The following is a 16860-nucleotide window of genomic DNA, read 5'->3' on the forward strand; positions in this document are numbered from 1 at the left end:
TGTTTGCTGATGGGCGTTGATGTTCTGTTGATGGGCGTTATCTTTTGGGTATCTTTTGGGCTGTTCCCAGTCTGTTGAGATGTTAAGCTCATCTCTGTTGAGTGGTGTAACTTCCCTCAAAGTCCCAAGGCAGGGTCTGTGCCAGCCGAGCTTCCTGTGGAAGAGATTTCACAAGAGACAGGATTCTGGCCACAGACTGCTTGAAACAGACATCCCTGATCTCCACCCCCACTAAGTCGAGAATGAGCAGGGTGAGGAATTGAAACATCAGTTCCAGGGGAGATAATTGAATATCTGGCCTGGGTCTGGCTCTTCTTCTTGCCAAAGCCAATGGCAGCAGCCGTACCCGTGGCATCTTGGTTTCTCTCAGCAGTTTCAGAAGGTGTTTCTTTATTTCCCCATTCATTCTTTCCACCCGACCCGAACTCTGGGGGTGCCAGGGCGTTGGGAGGTCCCACTGTGTTCCTAAAGCAGCCAGAACAGCCTGAAGGATCTTTCCTGTAAAATGAGTTCCCCTGTCAGTGTCTATTGCTTCCACAATCCCGTATCTTGGAATTGTTTGTTCCAAACATGCCTTAAGAACTGATGCAGGGATTGCTGAAGCAGTCGGAAATGCTTCTGCCCCGCTGTGAGCTGCCATGCTGTTAGCAGAAGATATTGAAGCCTTCCTGCTCAGGGCATTTCAGTGCCAGGCTCTTCCAGGCACCCCCAGCTCGGCCCTTTGAGCTGAGCATGCGGGCGCTGAGCTGCGCTTTGTCTCCTTCCCTTTCCTTAAGAGCAGCGTGTCTTGTCACTCTTTTCCCTTCTGCTGCCCTTGCAGCCCCATCCCTAAACACCTTTTCTCCCTCAGGCCAGGGAATGTCTGGTAAATCTCTCCTAGGCCGGCTCTGGAGCTCTGTCACTTGGCTGCAGCTATGGGTTTCTTGCCAGCCCCGTGTCCAGGGCCGTTCAAACAGGAGGCTGGGTTCAACCCTTGCCCTGTCCTCAACTCTGAATCCTCCTGTTCCATCCAACAAGTTTCATTCTGTAAGAACCCAGCGCTGCTCATCCATTTAGAGGCTCCTTTGGTTAACAAAGCTTTACCTTGATGCCAGGCTTGAACAATGAGAGATTCTGCTGCTGTCAGTTTTCAGGCCTCAGTTCCCATTAAAGCCAGGGCTGCACAATTCTGCAGACAATGAGGCCACTCTCTGGCCACTGGGTGAAACATTTGAGCCCAGGAATTCCTTTGGCATGGCCCTGTTTAACATCCACATGCAATTCAAATGGTTTTTCCCTGTGTGGGAGGGCCAGGGCAGGAGGCTCAGTTAATCTGCTTTTGAAGCCTTGACAATTGTGCTTTCCTTCTGGTGTCCATGATGGGGTTTCTTGCCTGGCAGGAGAGGAGAGTTGTAGGGAGAGATGCCTGGCTCCAGAAGCGCTGCCTTTAGCAGCAGGGACTCAGTAAGAGGCTGTAACCCCTTCCTTGCCTCCCTTGGAACAGGGTATTGCTTTTAGACACCACTTGTCCTGGATGCTTCAGAGGAATTTGGAGAGGCTCCATATCTGATTTTCCCTATTTCCCTGGGGCTGCCCACACTTCTGGGTTCCCTTCAGCAGAGGCCTTCGCACACATTTGACACAAAGGTCCAGCAGCATTAGCCTCTGTATCTCCTTTGACAATATGAATTTTTATTCCCACTTCAGCCACCAAGTGCCTTCCCAGTAAATTATAATCACAATTAGGAACAAACAGAAATTGATGCATTTCAAACCCATCCCCCACATCTACTGATAGTGGTTGAATAAAACACACCTGCTTATCTTTCCCACTTATTGCCTTAATAATCAAAGAACTTCTTGACCATTTCCCCCCTTAGGTGTCAGATTCAGAGTGGATCGAGAGGCCCCTGTGTCCATCAGGAGCGGCCTCGTCTCGATCCAGATGTGCCCTGAATGTTCTCAAGGGCTCTGGTGCGGTGGGTCCCTGGTCTGCTGGGAGCTCTGCCAGCCCTGACAATCCATGTCCATGTGGGGTGGACTTGCTGGTGCTGAGGGTGCTGCTGTCTGTGCTTGCAGTGTCCTTCTGGCCTGCAGATGGACCCCTGATTCCTTGCCAGGGGCTGTTTGGGTGGGCTCTGCCGTGCCGAGGAGGGCAATGCCTGTGCCAGGTGCTTGTGGCCGCCGCCGTCCCCTGGGTGCTGGGGCCCCCTTGGGCCCTGCGGTTCATCCCTGGGGGGCTGTAGAAACTCTGCCATGGCCTTTGCCTTCACCTTGGCCTTTTGCTCATCCCTTCTTGCATTGCCCTGCTGAGCCTTTCTGGCCAAGTGCTGCAGGGGCTTCTTGTGCCTCTCCTGCAGCCCCCTCAGTGCCTGTGGGTGCTCATCCTCTGACAGCTGCTGAGCTTTCTGCAAAATCATTCGTTTCTCCAGTGACCCAAACAAGATCGATAAAAGAAAATCCTGATCCTTCCACATCCCGCAGCCTCCTGGGGGCCGGGGGTCACTGCCGGCCCTGCCCGGGGGGTGTTGGGGTCAGGCAGTGCCTGGCGCTGAGCCCCGGCTGCCCCACAGCCCCGGCCCGGCCCCACAGCTCCCCACAGGCCCCCAGCCTGTGCTGCCCTGTCCTGCTGCTCCCCACCACAGAGTAACCCCCTCAAATCCTGAACTTCTTTGTTTCCCTGTCCTGGAACGCGGGGTACAAAAGATCTGGATCAGCTGGCAAATGTTGAGGATAAGATGGTGCTGAAAAGCACCCCACTCCTCACTTTTTTCTCTTCCTCCTCTTTTCCATCTTCCTTTTCCTTTCTTACCACATAGATTCCTCCTGCTGCTGTTTGCCTTAACCATATTCCTGCACACTCCCTTCAACCAATCCCTTCCCAGCACACCAACACCATCCGTCCCCTGTTGCTGAGACCCCTTCTCGACGTCCCTCTTTTCCCCTGCTGGGTGTCCATGTCCTTAATTAGCTCTGGGAGAATGTGCAAACTGCCTCAGCATTGTCCCCTTTTGATTAGGAAACGATGTCCATGGTTCTGTTCAGGCTTTGTTGTTGTTCTGGAAGTTGAGGAATTGAGCAGGAGCTTGGCTGAGCAGCAGTGTGTGTCAGTCAGTGCCATTTTGTGGAGCTGCTGGTTTGTGCTGTCACTTGCTTGTGTGCAAGTGCGTGTGGCTGTGTCCGAGCAGATTCAGAGGATGTGTTTGTAAGGAGGCGTTGGTGTTGTTGGTTCGCTGGGGGTGCCCGGTTTTCGGGACATCCCCCCTGGAGCAGGGTGTCCCCCCTTGGTGCAGGCGCGGCCCTCAGGCAGCGCTCAGCCAATCAGAAGGCGCGGCGCTGGTGACTCAGCAGTTGCCAGGCAGAGCCGCAGCGCCCGGCGCTCCCCAGCTGGAGCCCACGTGTGGCCCGGCCTTGGCGCCCCCCGCCAGGGGAATTTGGGGAGGTGGGAGGGGGGGAGCGCCAAGGCCGGGCCGGGCCGTGCTGTGCTGGCAGAAGTGGCTGCGGCGGGGGCCGAGTGCGGGCAGGAGCGGCCGAGAGCCCAGCGCTGCCCCAGCCCGAGCTGCCGCAGCTGCATCGCTGCTCGTGCTGTGCGATCCGAGAGCTCTGGGGGGCAGAGCGAGCCAGGGCTGGGTGCTGGGCCTGGGGGGAGCAGGAGAAAGGCTGGAGGAGCAGGGCTGGAGACCAGAATGGTGAAACGATGCCCGTGGGAGCAGCAGGTGGGATTCTGCAGGAGAAGGAGTAGTGTGAGGAAGAGGAGTGTGAGGAAGAGTAGGGATACAGGAGGAGGAGGAGGAGCAGGAAGAGGAGGCACCGCAAGGTTCCAGCACTCGCTGTATCTGCAGCCTCCCCCCAGCCCCAGGAGCGTTGCCCCCCCCATCCAGCAGGTGAGCAGGGAGGGGGATCCACGATTTTCCCGTAGGTGAATCTTGGTGTTTCTGAGGTTTCTTGGACTCCATGTTGGTGCTTTGGCTTTTTTTCAGGGGCTGAATGTTTATATTTTGGATGAGGGTTTAGCTGAATCTTGATGTTTTGGGTGTTTTGTGTCTATGTCTTGATGTTTGTGGGACTTTTGGTCTGAATCTTGGTGTTTTGTAGGTTTTTACAGACACAAAATACTTGGTGATGGACTTGGGCAGAAGGAACCTGCAGCCTGAGGCGCTCACCTCTTGTTTTTCCCCTCAACCCAGAATTTGTCATTCCGAAGGTGTGGACGATGGAGGAGGAGGAAAAGCCCCGGAGATGCTGCACGAGGAGGGGCTGCAAACGCAGCCCAGAGAGATCCAAGGAGGAAAGAGCCCCCCTGTGCCGGGAAGGCGGCCGGAGATTCAGGGGGAGGTCGGAGCTGGGGGAGAAACCTCAGGGTGGGGAGAAGCCCCACAAGTGCTTGGAATGTGGGAAGGGCTTCAGGTGGAGCTCCAGCCTGAGACACCACCAGCGCATCCACACCGGGGAGAGGCCCTATGAATGTGGGGAATGCGGGAAGAGCTTCAGCCGGAGCTCCAGCATGATGCAGCACCGAAGGATCCACACTGGGGAGAGGCCCTACAAGTGTGGGGAATGTGGGAAGGGCTTCATCAACAGCTCCCAGCTGATCCAGCACCAGGTGATCCACACCGGGGAGCAGCCCTATGAGTGCTTGGATTGTGGGAAGAGATTCTGGTGGAGCTCCAGCCTGAGGGCACACCAGCGCATCCACACCGGGGAGAGGCCCTACGAGTGTTCTGAGTGTGGGAAGAGGTTTCCGAGGAGCTCCCAGCTTCTCCTACATCAGCGCATTCACACGGATGAGAGGCCCTTCCGCTGCCCCAACTGTGGGAAGGGCTTCAAACACAGCTCCACCCTCATCACCCACTGGCGCATCCACACCGGGGAGAGGCCCTACGAGTGTCCCGAGTGCGGGAAGAGCTTCTCCAGGAGCTCTCACTTGACCCAACACCAACGGAGGCACCGCTAAGGGAAGCCCTGCGAGTGCCCCGAGTGCGGGAAGAGCTTCGTGCGCTGCTCCAGCTCCATCCCCGTGGGAGGATCGGCGTTGGATGATCCCCAGTGACCCCCGTGGGGCAGAGCCCTGGTGACCCCCGTTCCAGGTGATCCGCACTGGGTGGGGGGAAGGTGTTGGAGAGATTTCTTTGCCTTCTCCTTGTGCTGCTGGGATTTGGTTGGTAATAAATTCCCTCCCTGTGCCCAGGCTGGCTCTGTTGTGCCCGTGCCGGTGCTCGGGGCGGGATCTCTCCTGGTCCTTTTCTCTCAGTTCCTGGGCCTTTCCTTGTATTTCCTGTTGAAACATAGAGGAAACAAAGATTTTAGTCATAGGCTTGGGATTTCAGTTGGAGGCTTGGGCCCAGTGAGGGTTAATCAAAATAGTTAGGAGAGCTGGACTTGAAACAGAGTTTTAGATGTTAGTAACTGATTACCAAATAATTGATGATCTGTCATTTGCATGTTTGTTTAGCTGTGCCTAGAATAAGGAGCAGAAACATTGATAAGTTGGTGTATAGAATAAAAACAATCACCAATTTCTTCCCTTTGTGGGAGCCCATCCAAAAATCATGCAAGAGGAAACTTACAGGTCACTAAAGTAATTAGAATAGTTAAAACTCAGAGAAGCAAAAAGGTCAAAATGAGGAAGATGAGTTACTTCATCTTTGGGACCACTGACCCAATTCAAGACCACCGACTCAATTCAGGACACACACTACGCATGCTTAATGACATTTAAGCTCATTTCCATACGAAGCGGAGAATGGGAGGTGTTAATGTTATGAATATACATTTGTATTTTGGATATTCATAATATTTGGAAATAAAAGGTATCATGTTTGCTTGTACTGGGGCCTGCATCTTAGGGAGCTATGCCACGCAGTGCCTGGCGCCACATAAAACATAAACTTTCTAACTTTAAACTGTTAGAGAGTTTTTGTCCGTCTCAGGTGGATATTGATATTAGATCAATATTCATATTTTGGTAAATCACCGTCCCTGTGCAGTAGTTAGGTGTTTCCCAGCATCCAGGCAGGGGCAGCCCAGCCCCGGGGGTTGTGAGGGGCTTGTGGGGGTCCCCCGTTTTCGGGACATCCCAGCTGGAGGAGGGTGTCCCCCTTAATGCAGCCCCAGCCCTCAGGCAGCGCTCAGCCAAGCAGAGAACGCCCTCAGCTGGGGCCTCGTTTTTGGGCACAGCTGAGCCCCTGGACATCTCCATCCCCATTTTGGGGTGCAGCTGAGCTCCTGGATACCTGGCTTCCCAGTTTTGGGGCTTTACTGGGCTTGCACAGCCTGGTTTTGGTAGCGGGGTTGGTTCAGAGGTGATGTAGGGGATTGATCCTGAGTTGATGGACAGTCTTTTAGACTAATGACGCTTCTCACAATTTACACATTTAAACCACACGGAAACGCGGGAATTCCTTTCGTTCCAGCTCTCCTGCCGGAAGGTGGGGGGACCTCGGAGCCTCTGGGCCCCGCCGGGTCAGGGCCCCTGCACCCCCTCCTTTCCCAACGCCGCAGCACAGACCCTGTGTCACTGCTGGGGGGGAACTGTCCCAGAGCCGCAGGCAGCTAAAGCCAGCCATGGAGTGCCACACAGCTAAACCCATCCGGCGCGGCTCCCTGGCACCGGCGGGTCCCTCTCCTCTCCACGCGGGGCCGGCGGAGCCAGCGGGAGCCGGCGGAGCCTCCTGTCTGCAGCCAGCACACTCCGCGCTGAACTGAAGAGGACACCACGCAGCCAGCAGCACAAAGGGAGCCAGGCTTTCTCCACCGTAGAGCCCGAACAAGAACACTCTTCAACGTGGCGGCTTCGGAGCCAGAGAGAAGAGAAAGTGAGTCCTGTGGGACGGAGCTGGAAATGGCGACGGGAGAAAAGAGGGCGGGGCCGCGATTCTCGCGCGCAGCTTAAAAAACTTCCTGCAGGCCGTGGTAAGAAACTGTAATATCACAGACTGTTTGTCTCTGATCCATTTGGAGTACATGGAGGGATGGAAAGTTCACCCGTGACCCATGAAATTTAGGAAAAGTGCCTATGCCAGGCTATATAGAAGTATTGAGAGGCTTTTAGAGACCTCCTGTCACAAAAAAAAAAAAACAAACAACCCTTTGTGTTCAGGCCAAAGTAATTCATCCTTACAAAGACTAATAACCCCATGTGATGGCCCATGTCTGGCAGTGTGAAGGAACTGTGAGATGTTTCAGGGCAGAGATGTTTTACACCACAGCAGATTGTTTCTTTCCGGGCGGGTCTGCTGTTGGTGGCACTTTGGGAACCACATGATGCAGAAGAAAACCCTTTTTTCCTTAAGCATAACAATGAGACTCTTCAAGAACTGCAACACTGACTAAAATCCCATGTTCTGCTTCCTTTCTGCGAGTTGGGTAAAAGGAGGGAAGTGCTGGAAGAGAGGGGAGGTTTGCTTTAATTTCTTGTTATTTCTTTTTACTTTTAATTCTGTTGGTGATAAACTTTTTCTTTGTACAGCAACTGTTTAAGTTTGAACCTGTTCTGCTTCACAGCTCTCTAGTTTTCCTCAATATTTTCTTATTTCCCCTTATGAAAAAAAGGAGATTTTGTGTGCTTGACGCTCAGCTGCGTCAAACCACGACAGGCAGAGCCCTGGTGCCCCCCGTCTGAGTGATCCATGTTTGGATCCAGTGTCCTGGGTTTGCATGGCCAGGCTTTGGAAATAGGGGGCCTCCAGGGGTGGCTTCCTTGAGCAGCTTCCAGAAGCTTCCCCCGTGTCCGGCTCCTGTTCCGCCCCGCCCCTGAAGGCGAGGGTAACCCAGGGTCTGGTTCATGGCTCCCCTGGGGCAGATTAGAGTGAAACAACAGTGAAAGATCTGTGTTCATAAATATATCTCTGTAGGGTTTATTTCAGAGCAGTTTGGTTGCTGTGTGAAGGGGGTTTGGAGCCCTTTTGGTTACCATCTCCAGTAATATTAAAAGCATAAAAGTAACACTTAGGAAATGTATAAGGGCAAAGAAAGTAGGAGAGTAGAAGGATACACAGTCAGCAGCCCTGGATCAGGAACAAAACTTTTGGATTTGGTTGTTCCAATGTCGCTGTCCTTGGTGTAAGTGATGGTCCCAGGCTGGATCCCGTGGGGGCTGGGGAAGCCCCGGAAACTCCAAGTTCGGTGGGTTAATACAGGTTCAGGTTTGGGTGAACAGCCAGGTACCTCCCCCGGGGGAGTTTTGCAGTGTCCGATGTCACACTGTGGATCCCGGGGCACTTTGGGGGCTCTGATGGTTTATGGCCCCTTCTAAGACATGGCCCTGCCCCTCCCGGCAGCGCAGCTGAGCCAGGCATGGCCCATGCGAAGGGATGGCAACCTCCAGGCCTCTGTGTGCATGTCCCGGGCCTGGCCCGGGCGGGTTCCCAGAGCTGGGCCAGTTGTGTAAGGGAGGGCGCTGCCCTGCTCCAAAGCCCTGTCCCACCTGGCCGGATCTGCTTCCCATCGGCCTCTGCCCTTCCCTGGCTCCAGGCCCGGCTCGGCCCCTCCGGGCTGGGTGTTCCCCCCCTGTGCCCCCGGGCGCTCCCTGTGCCCACGGCCAGCAAAGGCCCCGCTGCTGCTGCCGGTGGCCAATGGTTTGAGCCACTAACCCGGAACATTTCAGTCCCTCACAGCTCTGCACCCCAAAAGCCGAGAGGGATCGAAGGCACCTCACAGCGACTCCATCCCACTGCAAACGGCTCAATTCCACCTCAAAGCAACTCCATCCCACCTCCAAATTTTGGGGTATCCCCTGTGCCCAAACTGCTCCCAGTTGTAGATGTTCCTGTCCATGAACTTCACCCGGTTGTTGTCATCAAGGAAGTGCCAGTGGGCTTTTCCCCAGGAATGGAACACACCTGTGTGGGAGACAGGTCAGGGGGTGCCCCCCTCCAGCAGCCCCCAGCACCCCTCAGCAGGTTGGGAGCTCAAGGGACCCCCCTGGACACCCCTTTCCCACCCCTCTCTGCCCCACGGCCGCCTCAGCACCAGCTGCTGGGTGGGGAGGAACCCCCCATGAGACCCCCAGGGAGGGACAGGGGTTTGGGGACCACCCCTGTGAGGTTCTGCCCCCCCGAGAGCCCCAGGGAACAGCTGAAGAGATCAAGTGATGGGGACACGAAGGGACTCTCATGGGAAGCCCTTTCCCGCTGTGCCCCTATCCCTCATCCCCCTCTCAGACACCTTTCCCATCGTCCCCCCACCCCTCCCCACCCCACCCCCCCGCCTGCAGCCGGGGGCTCCCAGCACCCAGAGCAGGGTGACACGGGGGGGACACACGGGGGTCCCCATTCCCAATCCATCCCAGGGCCGGTTCTGCCCCCCCAGTCTCGGCCCCCCTGTGGGGTTCCCCAGAGTCCCTCCCCAGTGCCCCCAATGAACGGGACCGGGCCTTACTGGGAACACTGGGAGCAGCCGGGTGGGGGCAGAGTGACAGCAGGGCTGGGGGGACACACGACCCCCCCAAAATCAGCGCGGGGATGGAGCGGGGGGTCCCGGCCGGGCCCGAGGCCACGGGGAGGGGCTGCGACCGCCGGCGGCTCAGGAGTTCTGTGGGCAGAGCAAAGGGGCTGACACCGGGCTGGGGGGCCAGGGGGGGCACACACGCTCTGGGGGAGGGGGGATGCGATTCCCGGGATCCCCCGTCACCTTCTCGAGCAAGTGAAAGCCGAGCCCCAGCGCCAGGAAGATGAAGCCCAACACGAAGTCCCCGATCCCTGTCAGAATCTTGCTGCGGGCAGTGTCCGCTGGCATCTCTGGGGGTCCACAGGGGTCAGGACCTCTCAAAAACCCCCCAGAGGGCCATCAGGACCCCCTAAACCCCTCTTTTTTTCGTCCACAATCTGTCCAGAACGCCGTTAAACCTTCCAGCACATGCCAAACCCAGTCTCATCCCCTCCAGGACTCCACAAACTCCATCCCAGTTGCTCCCTGCCCTGCGAGGATCCCCCAAACCCTCTCCCAGCCCCTTTGCCAAGGTTAAAAAGAAGGGTGGCTCTTGATGGAATGCCCAACACCGAAAAACAGGACAAGAGATCGGCCTAGAAGCACAGACAGCTTCGGGTTGGGGTGTTCTGAGAGAAGTGAGCTGCCCTCGTGAGAGGGGAATGGATTGAGGGCACTGGGGAGGCACTGGGAGGGCACTGGGAGCGACTGGGAATGGAGCGCGCGGCACTGGGAGGCCGAGTCCAGCACGGGGCACTCGGCGCTGCGGGTCTGCCTGGCAACTGATGAGTCATAAGAGAGACGCGCTCTGATTGGCTGAGGGGCGTCAGCGCCACGCAGGGCTAGGATGGACACGCGCGGGGGCACTGGGAGAGACTTGGATGGACTGGGAGGGACTGGGATGGACTGGGAGAGCTCAGGGGAACCTGGAAGGACAAGAGGCCCCGGGGATGGGCACCAGGGGGGCTGAGGGGCTCCAGGCTCATCCCCAGGGCAGGGCCCGAGGGGACTCGCTCTGCCCGACGTTCTGCACCTCTGCGGGCCGCGAGCAACGGGGCAACGATGTCGCGGTGGTGCCGGCAGAGCCTGTCCGCCAGAGCCCGTTTGTACCCCAGTCTGGCTGGATGGCTGTTCCAGCACTGCGCCTGTTTCTCCCCACCCGGGCTGTCCCCCACAAACAGCCCCACATCGCTGGCGAGTGCAGTTGCTGCTCCCGCTGTCAGATGCTCCTCTGCACCAACCGCACCCGCTCGGTGCCCTTAATGAAGTGACACTCGGACTTCATCATCCCCTGGAACACCCCTGTGTGTGTGGGACACAGCTCAGGGGGTGCCCCCCTGCAGCCCCCAGCACGCCCAGAGCTCCGGGAGCCACCCCGGATCCCCGCTCCGCACCCCCTGTGCCCCACGGCCGCCACGGGACCCTCCTGCCCGTGCTCGGACTTCCTCTTTTCCACCCTTCTCCCTGTATCAGTTAAATTGATGACACCAAAATAATAACAGCAGGAGAATGAGAAGGAAAAGAAGACCCTTAAAACACCCTCCCCCTCCTGCCTCCTTTCCAGGGGCTGTGGGGGCATCTCTGCATCCGGCACCTCCACCTTTGGAGCTGCCAGGAATTGGCTCTGCCAGACATGGAGGAAGCTTCCAGATCCTTCTCTCAGAAGACACCTCTGAACCAAACCCTGCTACCAAAAACTGGGCTGTGCAAGCCAAATAGAGCCCCAAAACTGGGGACCCAGGTATCCAGGAGCTCAGCTGCACCCCAAAATGGGGATGGACATGTCCAGGGGCTCAGCTTTGCCCAAAAACGAGGCCCCAGCTGAGGGCATTCTCTGCTTGGCTGAGCGCTGCCTGAGGGCTGGGGCTGCAGCAAGGGGGGGGACACCCTCCTCCAGCAGGGATGTCCGGAAAATGGGGGACCCCCACATGCCCCTCGCAACCCCCAGGGCTGGGCTGGCCCTGCCTGGATGCCGGGAGACACCAAAACCGCTCTGTCCCTGCCCTCTGCTACTGCACAGGGACAGGAAATACAAGGAAAGGCCCAGGAGCTGAGAGAAGGAGCGGGAGAGATCCCGCCTCGAGCACCGGCACGGGCACAACAGACCCAGCCTGGGCACAGGGAGGGAATTTATTACCAACCAAATCCCAGCAGCACAAGGAGAAGGCAAAGAAATCTCTCCAACACCTTCCCCCTACCCAGCGCGGATCACCCGGAACGGGGGTCACCAGGGCTCTGCCCCACGGGGGTCACTGGGGATCATCCAACGCCGATCCTCCCACGGGGGATGGAGCTGGAGCAGCGCACGAAGCTCTTCCCGCACTCGGGACACTCGCAGGGCTTCCCTTAGCGGTGCCTCCGTTGGTGTTGGGTCAAGTTTGAGCTGCTGGAGAAGCTCTTCCCACACTCGGGACACTGGTAGGGCCTCTCCCCGGTGTGGATGCGCCGGTGCCTGATGAGGGAGGAGTTGCGTTTGAAGCCCTTCCCGCAGTTGGGGCAGCGGAAGGGCCTCTCATCCGTGTGAATGCGCTGATGTTTGAGGAGATCGGAGCTGCTCGGAAACCTCTTCCCACACTCAGAACACTCGTAGGGCCTCTCCCCAGTGTGGCTGAGCTGGTGTGTCCTCAGGCTGGAGCTCCATCCGAAGCTCTTCCCACACTGCAAGCACTCATAGGGCCGTTCCCTGGTGTGGATCACCTGGTGCTGGATCAGCTGGGAGCTGCTGATGAAGCCCTTCCCACATTCCCCACACTCATAGGGCCTCTCCCCAGTGTGGATCCTCTGGTGCCTGATCAGGTTGGAGCTCCACCTGAAGCCCATCCCACATTCCAAGCACTTGTGGGGCTTCTCCCCACCCTGACGCTTCTCCCCCAGCTCCGAGCTCCCCCTGGATCTCCAGCCGCCTTCTTGGCACAGGGGGGCTCTTTCCTCCTTGGATCTCTCTGGGCTGCGTTTGCAGCCCCTCCTCGTGGAGCATCTCCGGGGCTTTTCCTCCTCCTCCATCCAGCCACACCTTGGGAATGACAAATCCTGGATTGGGGAAAAAACAAGGGGTGACCGACATGGGCTGGGGGTCCCTCCTGCCCAGGTCCATCACCAGGCATCTTGTGTCTGTAAAAATCTCAAAAACACAGAGACTCAGCCCAAAAGTCCCCCAGACATTAAGACACAGACCAAAAACTACCAAAACATCAAGATTCAGAGAAAGCCTCCTCCAAAATATAAACATTCAGCCCCCACAAAAAAAACCCAAAGCACCAACATGGAGCCCAAGAAACCTCAGAAACACCAAGATTCACCCACGGGAAAATTACGGATCCCCCTCCCTGATCACCTGCTGGATCAACACTCCTGGGGCTGGGGGGAGGCTGCAGATACAGCGAGTGCTGGAACCTTGCGGTGCCTCCTCTTCCTGCTCCTCCTCCTCCTCCTGTATCCCTACTCTTCCTCACACTCCTCTTCCTCACACTACTCCTTCTCCTGCAGAATCCCACCTGCTGCTCCCACGGCCATCGTTTCACCATTCTGGTCTCCAGCCCTGCTCCTCCAGCCTTTCTCCTCCTCCCCCCAGGCCCAGCACCCAGCCCTGGCTCGCTCTGCCCCCCAGAGCTCTCGGATCGCACAGCACGAGCAGCGATGCAGCTGCGGCAGCTCGGGCTGGGGCAGCGCTGGGCTCTCGGCCGCTCCTGCCCGCACTCGGCCCCCGCCGCAGCCACTTCTGCCAGCACAGCACGGCTCGGCCCGGCCTTGGCGCTCCCCCCCTCCCACCTCCCCAAATTCCCCTGGCGGGGGGCGCCAAGGCCGGGCCACACGTGGGCTCCAGCTGGGGAGCGCCGGGCGCTGCGGCTCTGCCTGGCAACTGCTGAGTCACCAGCGCCGCGCCTTCTGATTGGCTGAGCGCTGCCTGAGGGCCGCGCCTGCACCAAGGGGGGACACCCTGCTCCAGGGGGGATGTCCCGAAAACCGGGCACCCCCAGCGAACCAACAACACCAACGCCTCCTTACAAACACATCCTCTGAATCTGCTCGGACACAGCCACACGCACTTGCACACAAGCAAGTGACAGCACAAACCAGCAGCTCCACAAAATGGCACTGACTGACACACACTGCTGCTCAGCCAAGCTCCTGCTCAATTCCTCAACTTCCAGAACAACAACAAAGCCTGAACAGAGCCATGGACATCGTTTCCTAATCAAAAGGGGACAATGCTGAGGTAGTTTGCACATTCTCCCAGAGCTAATTAAGGACATGGACACCCAGCACGGGTAAAAAGGGAAGTCGAGAAGGGGTCTCAGCAACAGGGGACGGATGGTGTTGGTGTGCTGGGAAGGGATTGGTTGAAGGGAGTGTGCAGGAATATGGTTAAGGCAAACAGCAGCAGGAGGAATCTATGTGGTAAGAAAGGAAAAGGAAGATGGAAAAGAGGAGGAAGAGAAAAAAGTGAGGACAGGGATGCTTTTCAGCACCATCTTATCCTCAACATTTCTTTGATTACTCAGGCAATAACTGGGAAAGATGAGCAGGGGTGTTTTATTCAACCACTATGAGTAGATGTGGGGGATGGGTTTGAAATGCATCAATTTCTCTTTGCTCCTAATTGTGATTGTAATTTACTGGGAAGGGATTTGGTGGCTGAAGTAGGAATGCAAATTCATATTGTCAAAGGAGATACAGAGGCTAATGCTGCTGGACCTTGGTGTCAAATGTCTGCGAAGGCCTCTGCTGAAGGGAACCCAGAAGTGTGGGCAGCCCCAGGGAAATTGGGAAAATCAGATATGGAGCCTCTCCAAATTCCTCTGAAGCATCCAGGACAAGTGGTGTCTAAAAGCAATACCCTGTTCCAAGGGAGGCAAGGAAGGGGTTACAGCCTCTTACTGAGTCCCTGCTAAAGGCAGCGCTTCTGGAGCCAGGCATCTCTCCCTACAACTCTCCTCTCCTGCCAGGCAAGAAACCCCATCATGGACACCAGAAGGAAAGCACAATTTTCAAGGCTTCAAAAGCAGATTAACTGAGCCTCCTGCCCTGGCCCTCCCACACAGGGAAAAACCATTTGAATTGCATGTGGATGTTAATCAGGGCCATGCCAAAGGAATTCCTGGGCTCAAATGTTTCACCCAGTGGCCAGAGAGTGGCCTCATTGTCTGCAGAATTGTGCAGCCCCGGCTTTAATGGGAACTGAGGCCTGAAAACTGACAGCAGCAGAATCTCTCATTGTTCAAGCCTGGCATCAAGGTAAAGCTTTGTTAACCAAAGGAGCCTCTAAATGGATGAGCAGCGCTGGGTTCTTACAGAATGAAACTTGTTGGATGGAACAGGAGGATTCAGAGTTGAGGACAGGGCAAGGGTTGAACCCAGCCTCCTGTTTGAACGGCCCTGGACACGGGGCTGGCAAGAAACCCATGGCTGCAGTCAAGTGACAGAGCTCCAGAGCCGGCCTAGGAGAGATTTACCAGACATTCCCTGGCCTGAGGGAGAAAAGGTGTTTAGGGATGGGGCTGCAAGGGCAGCAGAAGGGAAAAGAGTGACAAGACACGCTGCTCTTAAGGAAAGGGAAGGAGACAAAGCGCAGCTCAGCCCCCGCATGCTCAGCTCAAAGGGCCGAGCTGGGGGTGCCTGGAAGAGCCTGGCACTGAAAAGCCCTGAGCAGGAAGGCTTCAATATCTTCTGCTAACAGCATGGCAGCTCACAGCGGGGCAGAAGCATTTCCAACTGCTTCAGCAATCCCTGCATCAGTTCTTAAGGCATGTTTGGAACAAACAATTCCAAGATATGGGATTGTGGAAGCAATAGACTCAGACAGGGGAACTCATTTTACAGGAAAGATCCTTCAGGCCGTTCTGGCTGCTTTAGGAACACAGTGGGACCTCCAAACGCCCTGGCACCCCAGAGTTCAGGTCGGGTAGAAAGAATGAATGCGGAAATAAAGAAACACCTTCTGAAACTGCTGAGAGAAACCAAGATGCCACGGGTACGGCTGCTGCCATTGTCTTTGGCAAGAAGAAGAGCCAGACCCAGGGCAGATAGTCAATTATCTCCCCTGGAATCCATGTTTGGAATTCCTCACCCTGTTGTGATAAATGTGTGAATGATAAATGTTGTCTTTCACATATATGATTCAAACATTTAGAAGTGATAATGGATTGTGTAGAAATAGTGTTACAGTAAAATGTAGTTAAGTAGAAACGAGATTAAGGTAAATTGTAACTTTGAAATAGTTGTAATATGTTAAGAAATGTATTAATAAACACATGGTAATAAATGCCTTTTGAGCTGAGAAACTACAGAGCCAGGAACCAAGACATCTTAGAGAAACAAAGAAGATAAACCGCATGCATCCCAGGAAGATTGTTACCTCATCAGAGCTCACACCGCCCAAGGGAACTGGCAGCTGCAAATGAGGCTGGAGACTGCGGAGGCACCGGAGAGAGGGGGCCTGTCTGCAGTTCTGAAGCGATCCAGAGGACTGAGGCGGTGTCCTGCTGGGGGAAGGGGCAGAAACGGGAGAGGGGAAAGAGGAGGGAAGTGTAAATTCCTTTCTGGGTTAATGAATATGTAACAGTTCAGGAGAGTACTTAAGTCCACAGTAAAATGAATGGAGGGCGCCTCTGGCAACATTGCCAAGCGCCCCAGGCTGTGATTTGCCTTTGTTCTACTAATAAATGTTCAATATTATATTGCTAAAAATTTAGCTTCTGCATTCATTTTCTTCAGCCTTGATCCTCTAACACTAAAAAGGTTGTTGGAGAGTTTTTGTTCCCCCCCCCCAGTTTTGGTGACAAGATTACATAATTAGAAGGCGTTTTCTTAATAATCCTACTTTGACATTGTCAGTTGGATTTGGGCCAAAGGTGTGAGAGTCAATTTTTAGTCTTAGGACAAGAAGTAGCAAAAATCTTTATTGCTTTGGGGCTTTTTTGTGTATGTGTGTACGTGGCTGTTAGTGATGGCAGAATTTTGGAATGGGTTTTTCAATATTCACCTGTAGGTTGCATTTTGCAAAACCGGAAGAGCTTTAAAACTGACCCTTTCCCTCATAAACAGTTTAAAAATATGAAAAAAAAAAAAAAAGGGAAAAAAAGCCGCTTTTGGGGGGGCCCATAGGTGAGTCACCTGATGGCTGCCCTGGAGGAGAAGTTTCCTTCCGGGCAGCCAGCAGAGGAGCTTTAGAAATGCAAATTATCTCTGCTGGGGGAAGTGTGCACAATGTCCCAGGCTCTCCTTGCCTGCCAGAGGAATTGGGCTGATTCCCTCTGCCCCTCACCCCAAGCTCTGCCTCCCTGCACAGACGGAATTTGCATCGCTAAAGGCAGAGCCCACACTGAGCATCTCGGACTCTGCAACAGAAATCCCTGAAGCTGCAAAGGAAAACAGCAAACGGAGAATGTTGGGAGAACTTCACTCACAAAAGCGGGGGGGAATCATCCCTCTCCCCACTCCAACATCTGCTGGCAC

General features: G+C 55.5%; 1 pseudogene; it reads right to left on the reverse strand.

The window, feature by feature from the left end:
• The window catches only part of LOC138101859 (uncharacterized), a 678931-nt pseudogene that overhangs the window by 238976 nt on the left and 423095 nt on the right, over positions 1–16860 (reverse strand).

The sequence above is a fragment of the Aphelocoma coerulescens genome, unplaced genomic scaffold (assembly GCF_041296385.1).
Source record: "Aphelocoma coerulescens isolate FSJ_1873_10779 unplaced genomic scaffold, UR_Acoe_1.0 HiC_scaffold_56, whole genome shotgun sequence".
In the NCBI taxonomy this organism is placed as follows: Eukaryota; Metazoa; Chordata; class Aves; order Passeriformes; family Corvidae; genus Aphelocoma; species Aphelocoma coerulescens.